This window comes from Pseudophryne corroboree, chromosome 5 (genome assembly GCF_028390025.1).
Source record: "Pseudophryne corroboree isolate aPseCor3 chromosome 5, aPseCor3.hap2, whole genome shotgun sequence".
Classification (NCBI taxonomy): domain Eukaryota; kingdom Metazoa; phylum Chordata; class Amphibia; order Anura; family Myobatrachidae; genus Pseudophryne; species Pseudophryne corroboree.
The window spans coordinates 767,279,192-767,290,570 of record NC_086448.1 but is presented as its reverse complement, the minus strand read 5'-3'; positions in this window follow the sequence as shown (position 1 = coordinate 767,290,570).

Genomic DNA, 11,379 nt, shown 5'->3' with positions numbered 1-11,379 from the left:
CTGTTTCTTTCCCCTCTTTCCTGAAAACTTGAAACCATTTTTCATGATTTTTGCTAGTTATATAGAAGATTGTATTTTCTATTTTGTATCAATAATATTTTATTACTGTTCCTTCATTAAGCTACTTCTCATGATAGTCATTCCTGATTTTTGTGAATCAGATACTTCCTACATGTATGGCTCTGTTTGTGATGGATTAATTAACGATCTACTGTGTTTTATTTCTTTCCCATTTCTATGTACTTTTACCGTACTTGAAAATACTGTATATATATGAAAAACCAATAAAAAAACAGTTTGAACAAAAAAAATAAAACAATTATTCCTTGCAAACCTCTATTAAAAACAATAGACATACAGCTATTAAAAACAATAAAGTATAAAACTATGTGCCATGTGTTCCAAGGTGCACACGACACTAACAGGACCAGAGGCTAAACTTAGGCATGTAAACCTAGTACAGAGGTGACTGACACCATAGGAATTGGATACTGCAATGAAGGACAGCGGCATTAGAGCATTGTTGTGTCGCGTACCATATAAAAAGCTCTACACCACCCAGGGAGTCCTGTTTGCCTGCTTTGCCCCTTACCTATAATCTGACTCTCTTGGCTTTCCGTGGGATGCCATCCTATACCCACTTCATCGTCATATCACTGCCATTGCCACCTCCTTACATCCATAGACTCATTTTACCAGGGAGCAATGTTTGCTAAGAGTGCCATCCACAGGGTGTATGGTTGACTGGGTGACGGGGGTGTCAGGGGGTGTACAGTGTAGGAAAAAAGTTACAGCTGGGGACACTTACCCCTTAATCCCCCAATCACCTTGTCCAGGAGTGCCAAGGCTAGTTCTGTGCAAGCTGCAGGCAGTGTGCGATGCAGTATGCTCCCTGAAACTACGGTGCTACATGCAGGGAACCCCCAGTACCCAGGGGATGTGCAGCCAGTGCCCGGAGAAGGAACAGTCAGTCCTGGCAGTGTGCAATGCAGTATGCTTCCTAATACAATAGTGCTACCTGGTACGGAGCCCTGTGTTGTTGGTACTTATTACTTTGTGTGTGGAGGAACACACCGGCAACTGGCATGGACTTGCAGTGTCTCCTGGAAATGTGACTTCTGGGTTGGCTGTATCATTAGATAATGCGGTCACTCAGCCACAGTAGTCCTGGCTGTTGTGCACTCAACTCTGCCTGATGAAGCGGAGACAAGGTGGTGGGGTGATGGGAGAAGTGCCTGGATGTCTGTGGTGTGTCTCCAATGTGTATCAGCCACTCTGTATCACACAGCCGCAGGTCTTCCCACTGTTGATGTAAAAGTGCCCATCTTTACGCCCCAAAAAATCCAGTGCCCGGGGCAGACGTGGCAGTTGGCTGAGGAACATAGGAGAGGAAGTGACCAGCTGTTTTGGCGTGAACCTCCAGTGCAATAGGTAGCTGGATGGTTATTGAGAATGGAAAGTCTATGAAGACTAGCAGTAGGAATGCTGGGAGTCACCAGCAGCAAATTGTTTCCAGATGCTGGACGGAACCAGCGGAGTAGATTTGCTTAAGACTGGGGGAACCGGCACAGCAGGTTTTCCATATGTCGGGATTGGCTTTCCGATAAGGCAGGTTTTCCAGATGTTGGGATTGGCTTTCTGACAAGGCAGGTTTTCCAGATGTCGGGATTGGCTTTCGGACAAGGCAGGTTTTCAAGATGTCGGGATTGGCTTTCTGACAAGGCAGGAGTTCAGAATGGTGGACGGAACCAGCAAAGCAGGTTTGTAGAATGCTGGATGAAGACAGCAATGCATGTTTTCTGGAATGCTGGATGAAGACAGCAGTGCAGGTTTTCTGAATGGTGGGCGGAACCAACAAGGTAGGTGTTCAGAATGCTGGACGGAACCATCAAGGCATAGATGCCGCAATGGAATGAGAACAGTCTTTAGGTGCACTGGGATGGCACACCGGTGCACTTGGACACGCTGTGATGGAAATAGCGGTATGGCCCTTTAAGATCAGCCAGAGAGTCAGGTGGTACTACGACGGTAATAGTACTGTGTCTAATACAGCTGAAGATGCAGGAGCTCACTACAGACTGAGAGACAGCAAAGCACTGACAGCTTGCCATTGCTGGGACCTGGAACTTATACCTCTTGCTCACTGCTGACTGGATGAGGGATTCACATGATGAGGAAGTGATTCCTTGTAAAGACTTGAAGAATAACCTGCACATGGAAATTCAGAAAAGTAGAAACAAGGGGAACTTGAAACGAAATCTAAGTTGGATTCCTTAGAAGTCTTCATGATCTTCATCTTTTGAACGGGATCCGGTCTGAAGATCGACAGTGTCTAGGTTGACAATGTTTAGGTCAACCACTATAGGTCGACAGTCACTAGGTCGACAGGGTTGGAAGGTTGACATCTACTAGGTCGACAGGTCAAGAGGTCGACAATAGTCTTCAATTTTTTTTTCCTTTTTTTGAACTTTTTCATACTTAACGATCCACGTGGACTACGATTGCCCGAAGCACACGGTGCACTAATTCGGCTTCCCGGTCACTGTGCGCAGAAAATGACACAAAACCCCCACAAAACTCATGTTGACCTTTTGACCTGTCGACCTAGCATATGTCGACCTAGAAACCCTGTCGACCTACAGTGGTCGACCTAAACATTGTCGACCTAGACACTGTCGATCTAATGATCCACACCCCTTTTGAACAGGTAGACCATCCATCATTGACAAAATCGGAATCTCCTTCATCAGGAAGGACCGAGGAACAAACTGCAGAGGGATCCTTTCCTGGATCTGAAGTGCAAGAAGCTAGCACTCCTCTAAGGCTTGAATTAAATCTTGTTCTGAAGCGAGGTCCTTTCATACAGAGGCCTGTAGACCTTGCTGGTAACTCTGGAACTTCTTCATGTGAAAAAAATATAACTGGGAAAAACAGGACCTCCCATAACATAATCTGAGTCATCAAGAAATTCACTATCAGAGTCCAAATCTAAGGTGAGCATGGGTATCTTCTGCTTAGGAATAATGACATTCGAGGCATACTATGATTCAGGGAACCTGGAGCTATGCGAGGATTCAGGAGTAGAGTAGAAGGATGCATAACCAATTTTTAAATCAGTAGCCTGATGTCTCTGAACTGTCTTTGAAGTTCTCCAATTCTTGAAATTCTTGAAATCTTTGATGTATTGATCCAACAAAAGCTTGATCTTGCTTAGAGAGTGCTGGATCGGAGAACTGATCAATGGACAAATTTTCTGTAACCCTGTGATTGATTGCCCCTAGGTATGGGTACTTTCAGAAGAGCTGCAGTTAGATGGAGACAGAGTAGAATATGCAGTTCTCAAATCTGAGGTCAGAGAGTCCTGCTCAAACAGTGATGTCGCAGAGGACATAGCTGTAAGCGGATCCCTGGGTGATTGAGGGAAATGTTTAGATGGTCCCAAGCGGACTGACTTTGAAGCAAATTCTTGTTGAACTGCATCTAGGAAAGCAAGAAGCTTGTTTAATATTGGATCTTTGGACTCTTATGAGAGGATTAGCCCATTCCAAAGCTTTGCCTCTAAAGAAGAGTAGAAAATATTTAGTTGAGTTTCACTTATCGAAGATGCTATCTCAGCCTCAGTGAGGTATTGGTCATTGACGTGCGGTGAGGTCAGGGGCTGGGGAGGCACTGCAACTAACCCCCCCCCCCCCCCCCCCCCCCGAAAAAAAATAAAAATGCAGTTTCCCCACCACCGCTAAAACCAGCACCAGGCAGTACCAGCTGGGGGGGGGGGGTAATGCCATAGCAGGGGAGACACTCAGTGTGGGGTCCCCCTGCCATGCCATTATACACCCCCCAGCCAGCCCAGTGTTGGCTTTCTTCGGAAAGTGGGGCCCCAAAAACATGAAAATGGGGTCCCCACTCCCGAGCAATAACCAGCACTGGGCTGATAGCCCAGTGCTATGCCCCGCACCCCTGGTGGCGGTGGGTGCGGGGTTCATTGTATGCTCTGTTCTTTACAGGTGGCCTACAGGTCCCAGCAGGCCTGCCCCAGCCTGCTGGCACTTGGAGAACCACAAGTGCCAGCATGCCCGGACATAAATGGCCTGCTGGCACCTGCAGTCCACCTGTAAAGAATAGTAATATTGTTCTTTACAGGTGACCTACAGGTCCCAGCAAGCCTGCCCCAGCATGCTGGCACTTGGAGAACCACAAGTGCCAGCATGCCCGGACATAAAGGGCCCGCTGGCACCCGTAGTCCACCTGTAAAGAAAATATAAAAAAAAAAACACAACACATACTTTAAAAAAAAACTTTATTAAACAGGGTCTTCACCTGGGGGCGGCGGCCTTTAAGCTCTTTTGCGTGGCCGCCGCCTTCCCAGGGCTTCTGGCGTCTTCACCTGGGGGGGGCGCCACCTCCCCAGGGCTTCTGGCGTCTTCCTCCGGCGTCTTCACCTGGGAGGCGGCGGCCTGTAAGCTCTTTTGCATGGCCGCCGCCTTCACAGGACTTCCAGCATCTTCACCTGGTGGGCGGCGGCTGCTAAGCTCTTTTGCATAGCCGCCGCCCATCCAGGACTTCCGGCGTCTTCGGTCTTCAGGAGCTCTTCTCAGCTCCTCCACCGCCGTCGGACTGACAGCCGCTGCCTCGCGTTGACTTATATAAGTCAGCGGAGGGGGCGGGGCGATGACGCGGCGAGCCATGATTGGCTCGCGGCGGCCATCTTGAATTTCAAAAATGACGCTAAGGCGCCATTTTTGAAATGGGTACCGCTTCCGCTGCCAAACTCTGCTGAACTGTAGGTAATGCCGGGTCCCGCCGCCGCTACCGTCGTCCGCATCACCGCCGCCAGCAACTCCGCCGCCTGGCCCGCCGCATCCCGCACCTCCGCCGCCCGCACCTCCGCCGCCACCGAGGCCCACACAGTGATTGACAGCGGATCCAGTGACGGATCCGCTGGCCAATCACTGTGGCCTCACTGACAGGGGACGTGCTTTCATAGGTTAAAAGCACGTCCCTGTAGGAAAGCGGCACCTCTAATGGTGCCGCTTTCCCATACAATTTCAATGGGCTTTTCCTGCCCATTGTTAGGCCCCACCCGCACCCGCCCCCCGCTCCCATATCTTTTATCAATCGGTACGGGAGGCACCACGATCGGTGCCTCCCAAACTGATTTAATGATGAGTAAAATAATAAAGAAGATACTTATGTGTCATAAGTATCTTCTTTGTATTATTGTACTCATTAATGACAGGGGAGGCACTGCCTCCCCTGACTGCACGTCCCTGGTATTGGTGTGCTAATGCACGGAACTGAGCATAATCGGCATCAAAGTAAATGGGTGCTGGAGTATCAAGTGAACAGATTGACAGGAGTCCATTACTTGAATCACTAGATTGAACCGGACCTGGGGCCAAATGTAATAGAGTGAGAGTTTAAGAAAGTGAGAGATTTGTTAAGATTTTTCAGGGTTTTTTTAAAGTGGCAATCATTTACACTGCAAAACCAGGTTGATCTTGCTATGTAATTGATTGCCACTTTAAAAAAAACTGCAAAACCTTACCAAATTTTGCACTGTTTGAAACTCTCACTCTATTACATTTGGCCCCGGGTTTGGTGAAACTGGAATCGGTATGAACCGAAGGAGACTTTGGACAGACGGATGAAACTAGGACTTGTCCATGGATACTTGAATCGGCTGGAACCGACGGATGAGACCAGATTGGGTCCGTAGATACTCTGATCAGTAGAAGTAGATTCTGAGTGTTCAGGCAGCTCACCTTGAAGCTGGACCATGCTGGATGCACTCTTAGAAGATGATGGACCGAAGGTAATGTCTATATCTGGGGCCCTACGATTCCCACCTGGGTCCATGGCCGTGGATACCTCCCTTATGCTGAAATGCAGAAAATCTCCCTTGAAGCATGCAAATCCAGTGCCCCTCTTGGGGTTAACAGACTAGATGCTTCTCTTGAAGTAGAAGACTCCGATGCCACTGCTTGAACCTGAACAATGGATACCCCACCAGTGGACAGCAGAATGGATACTTCTTCTGAAGCTACGGGGTCAGAAATGCCCCTCCTGGTGCTTAACCATGGAACACCTCTTCTGGGGTTAAAATATCAGATGCCTCTCTTGAGGCTACAGAGTCTATCACCCTTCTGGGTGCAGAAAGTTCAGATGCCCTTCCTTGGGCTGTAGTAACTGATGCCCCTTCTTGGGCTGCAGGAACAGATGCCCCACTTGGGGCTATGGAGTCAGAAAACTCTTTAGTGAGAAGAGTTTTTAACGACCTCCTTCGGTGTCTGTATTGAAAATAGGGTCTTCCTGTCCTAGGACCCCAATCATAGATTTGAGCCTCTTTACGGATGTCTTTCTTAAATCCACTGTTCAGAACGGAGGACACTGTAGACGAAGAGAGTGCTTGAGCTGATTTGTGGACATGGACACAGCGAGACTGGGATGTGACCTCTTTCTTAGGCTTGCAAAGAGAACAGTCTCTAATGAAATAATCAGAACCCCCACAATAGAAACAAAGACATAGCTGGCTGCGACATTTGCGTTCCTCTTTGGAAAGTTTAGGTTGTGGGTTAGACTGGTACTTCTCACTCAATGCAGATGGTGAAGACTTGGTTCTCCCAGGGGGAGTAGCAGTTGTTTCCTTGATGTGAGTGAGCAGAGACAATGTTTTCTCTGAGGCGGGAGTGGATGGGGTTTTACCATATCAAAAGGGTCACCAACAAATTCAGAAATATTCTGAACAATACTGAAGAGAAGGTCTTGTAACTGCTTCAACGGTGGAAGAAGAGTCTTTAATTGTTCATATTTATGGGCAAAAGAAATCCAGCACGGAAGGTTTTCCAGATGCTGCACGGAACCAGCAGGGTAGATTTGCAGAAGACTAGGCGGAATCAGCACAGAAGGTTTTCCAGATGCTGGACAGAACCAGCGACAGAATGTGCGATTGGGTCGGAATGACCTCCTATGTCCAAGTGGGAGTTGCGGGGGGTGTGGCTCTGTGATTTTTGCCATTATGTCCCCGCCCACTTCACTGGAGTAGCAGCCAGTAACCTAGAGCGTTGTCTATTCTCCCAGGATGTCAGGAGAACTCCCCAAAATTTGTGAATCTCTCAGAAATTCCGGGATAGCAGACAAGTGTTCTTATACCATCTATAATTGTATTTGGGATCACAACAGGCTATGGACACGTGAAACAACACAATTAAAGTAGCCACCCAGAAATGAATTGGACACCTGCTGGAGCCATTGCAAAGAACTCAGGAACTGTGTCCACATAAGCAGAATCAACGCAAAAGCAAGGAACATTGGCCCTCATTCCGAGTTGTTCGCTCGTTATTTTTCCTCGCATCGGTGCGATTAGTCGCAAACTGCGCATGCGCAACGTTCGCAGTGCGCCTGCGCCAAGTAAATTTGCTAAAAAGTTTGGTATTTTACTCATGGCTTAACGGAGAAATTTCTTCGTTCTGGTGATCGGAGTGTGATTGACAGGAAGTGGGTGTTTCTGGGCGGAAACTGGACGTTTTATGGGTGTGTGTGAAAAAACGCAGCCGTTTCTGGGGAAAAAGTGGGAGTGTCGGAAGAAACGGGGGAGTGTCTGGGCAAATGCTGGGTGTGTTTGTGACGTCAAACCAGGAACAAAACTAACTGAACTGATCGCAGTGGCAGAGTAAGTCTCGAGCTACTCAGAAACTGCTAAGAAGTTTCTATTCGCAATTCTGCTAATCTTTCGTTCGCAATTCTGCTAAGCTAAGATTCACTCCCAGAGGGCGGCGGCTTAGCGTGTGCAGTGCTGCTAAAAGCGGCTAGCGAGCGAACAACTCGGAATGAGGGCCATTGAGCCTAATTCAGCATGGATCGTAGATGTGCGATACTGATGTTTAGGGTAGCCTCTGCCTAAGCAGCCTAGCTGCGAAAGTAGGCGGCTACCCACCATGTTTCATGTCGTTGCGGCTGCGTGTAACATCACGGCCTGCTCCGCAAGCGGTCCAGACACGCCTGCATTGTCCGAACCACGACCCCCCAACATCACCACGATGCCCCCCTGTTAATCAGGCAGAGGCGTTCGCACAAGTGAGATTCCATCGCCTGCGCGTGCACACACTTCACAGGGCCCATAGACGGGGAAGTGAGTCGGGGAACTGAGATGCTAACACCATGTTTTGTGCATGCAAGATCAGATGTATACATGCCACAAAAATGGGTGTGACATGTTTGCGTTTTTGCATGCACTCCCTTTTGCCTCCCCCAGTCCCATGTCAATCACCCTGAGATTCACTCCTCATTGCGAACAGCGGGGGTAATTCCAAGTTGATCGCAGCAGGATTTTTGTTAGCAATTGGGCAAAACCATGTGCACTGCAGGGGAGGCAGATATAACATGTGCAGAGAGAGTTAGATTTGGGTGGGGTGTGTTCAATCTGCAATCTAATTTGCAGTGTAAAAATAAAGCAGCCAGTATTTACCCTGCACAGAAATAAAATAACCCACCCCAAATCTAACTCTTTCTGCACATGTTATATCTGCCTCCCCTGCAGTGCACATGGTTTTGCCCAATTGCTATCAAAAATCCTGCTGCAATCAACTTGGAATTACCCCCAGCTTTACTAAGGTGCCTTGATGCATGCATAGTGCCATTGGCATGTCTAGAGAGGAGGGGACCCGTGTGCAGACTCCGTGTGTGGGCCCCCTCCTCTCCTGTGGCCGTCACCGCCGCTGCTAGCGTTCTCAGCGCTGAGAGTCTGGCACAGTTTCAGAGTCTACAGCGCATGCGCAGGAATCCGAAAAATGTCCGCCGCGCCATTTTTCCGGAGTCCTGCGCATGCGCTGTAGACTCTGGCACTGTGCCAGAGTCTCTAGCGCTCAGTACGCTAGCAGCGGCGGTGACGGCTACAGGAGAGGAGGGGGCCCACACACAGTCGCCGATGGACGCCGGAAAGGTAAGTATAGAAGAAATGGGTGGGGTGTGGGCCCCCTCTGACGCAGGGGCCCATGTGCACCGCACACACTGCACCCATTATAGATATGTCGCCGGTGCACAGTGCAGCTGCGGGGCATGTGCAGCCTTCCAATTAGCTCTCAGTTGCATGAACATAGGCATTGTGTACAAACTGGAATCAGGCCGCACTCTGTCTTCTACATCCTGTTAACATTATTTTATCATGTAATGTATCATACTACTGATCATGTACTCTAATATACATCAGTGCTGGTGTTATTTTTATCATGTACTGTAATATACATCTGTGTTAGCATCACTTAATTAAATTTTGCCCATTCCCACACATTCCATGGGTGTAACTGTGTCTGATGTATGCCTGGAGTAAGCCGGGTGATATGTTACTAGTAGCATCCTGCGTATATCTTGTGATACTTGCAGCTTTTCATATACAGTACATGCAATCATGGCTTTTATAGTGACGCAAAATGTGCCTTCATTCTGCGCTAGAATTAGTGCACTGCATCTGCCCCATAGTGTATAATTAGAAGGATAATTATTATTTATTTAAATGTGTGTTTTCTTGATTCATAAGCATTTTGAACAAAGAATGAAACAATGTACAATGTCATGTGGCCAAAACAATAAAGAGACAAAGAACATGTGAGCATATCCTACATGTATACCATATGAAGAATGTGTTCAGGCAAAGGATTCAATCTGCCAGACACTTATCTAGACTAGAAATAAAATTGCTCAAAGTATAATAAATAAAAAATGTCACATGATAACTGTGTAGACGGGATGCAGTCATGTGACCGGTGCACGGGATCCCGAGCGATCAAAATACCGGCAGACAGAATGCCAATCCATAGGGACTATTCCCACTCGTGGGTGTCCACGACACCTGTAGAGTGGAAATAGAACCTGTGGTGAGCCACCGAGCCCGCAGGGGGCTTTGTTGCGCTCGCCCTTTTTTCGCAGCCGTGCGATCGGGTCTGAACAACGCATGTGTGCAGTGCGCAGACACGTCGCTGCCCAGCAACGGGGGTTGCCATGCAGCGACGAATCTAACGAAGAAAGCAATCGCACTGGCGATCACAAGAAGATTGACAGGCTGAAGGCGTTTGTGGGCGGCACCTCACAGTTTTCTGGGAGTGTCCAGGAAAACGGGGGCGTGCCCGGCCGTTTCCAGGGATGGTTCCTGACGTCATCTCCATCCATGATCATCACAGCGGGTGAGTAAGTCCTGGGCTGTGCAGAAACTGCACAAACTTTTGTTTGTGCAGCTCACTGCACAGGCGATCGCACTCCTGCAATGCGATTACCCCCTCCCCTGTAGGCGGCGATTACCTGGTCGCAGCAGTGCAAACAGCCTGCATGCGACCAAGTCTGAATTAGGCCTAAAGTCTTCACTTCAAAATGCATTACGGCAGTGGTTCTAAAATCCAGTGCTCAAGTGCCCCCAACAGGTCATGTGTTCAGGATTTCGGGGGTCATTCCGAGTTGTTCGCTCGCAAGCGGATTTTAGCAGATTTGCTCATGCTAAGCCGCCGCCTACTGGGAGTGAATCTTAGCATCTTAAAATTGCGAACGATGTATTCGCAATATTGCGATTACACACCTCGTAGCAGTTTCTGAGTAGCTCCAGACTTACTCGGCTTCTGCGATCAGTTCAGTGCTTGTCGTTCCTGGTTTGACGTCACAAACACACCCAGCGTTCACCCAGACACTCCCCCGTTTCTCCGGCCACTCCTGCGTTTTTTCCGGAAACGGTAGCGTTTTTTCCCACACGCCCATAAAACGGCCTGTTTCCGCCCAGTAACACCCATTTCCTGTCAATCACATTACGATCGCCAGAACGAAGAAAAAGCCGTGAGTAAAAATCCTAACTGCATAGCAAATTTACTTGGCGCAGTCGCAGTGCGGACATTGCGCATGCGCATTAAGCGGAAAATCGCTGCGATGCGAAGATTTTTACCGAGCGAACAACTCGGAATGACCCCCATCATTCTGTGGAAATAAGTGGGATAATTACTAAACCAGCAAAATAGATTAACTCACCTGTGCATGACTAAAGAAATCCAGAAAACTTGACCCAATTGGAGGTATTTGAGTTGAGCAACTCTACATTATGGATTCTGTTTCCCTGATTCATGATCTGTTCACTAATACCCCTTTAACACTGACCTAAAATTATTGGTTATTGCACAGCAATCCGGGATTTAGGTCAGTGGAAAAGGGTCCATCCGGGCCCAGTCACCTAGCAGGGTTTTACCCGGGAAGATCCTGATTGAGCTGCAGTGTAAACGGGTCACCCGGGTCATTCGACCCAGGAACTGTTTACAGGAGGAGGAGCGCCACTCTCCCAGTGCAAGGAAATTATTTCTTCCCCAAGCGTTGGCACTTCACCTGTGTGCTGTGTGAGCGGTGCTGATCCGG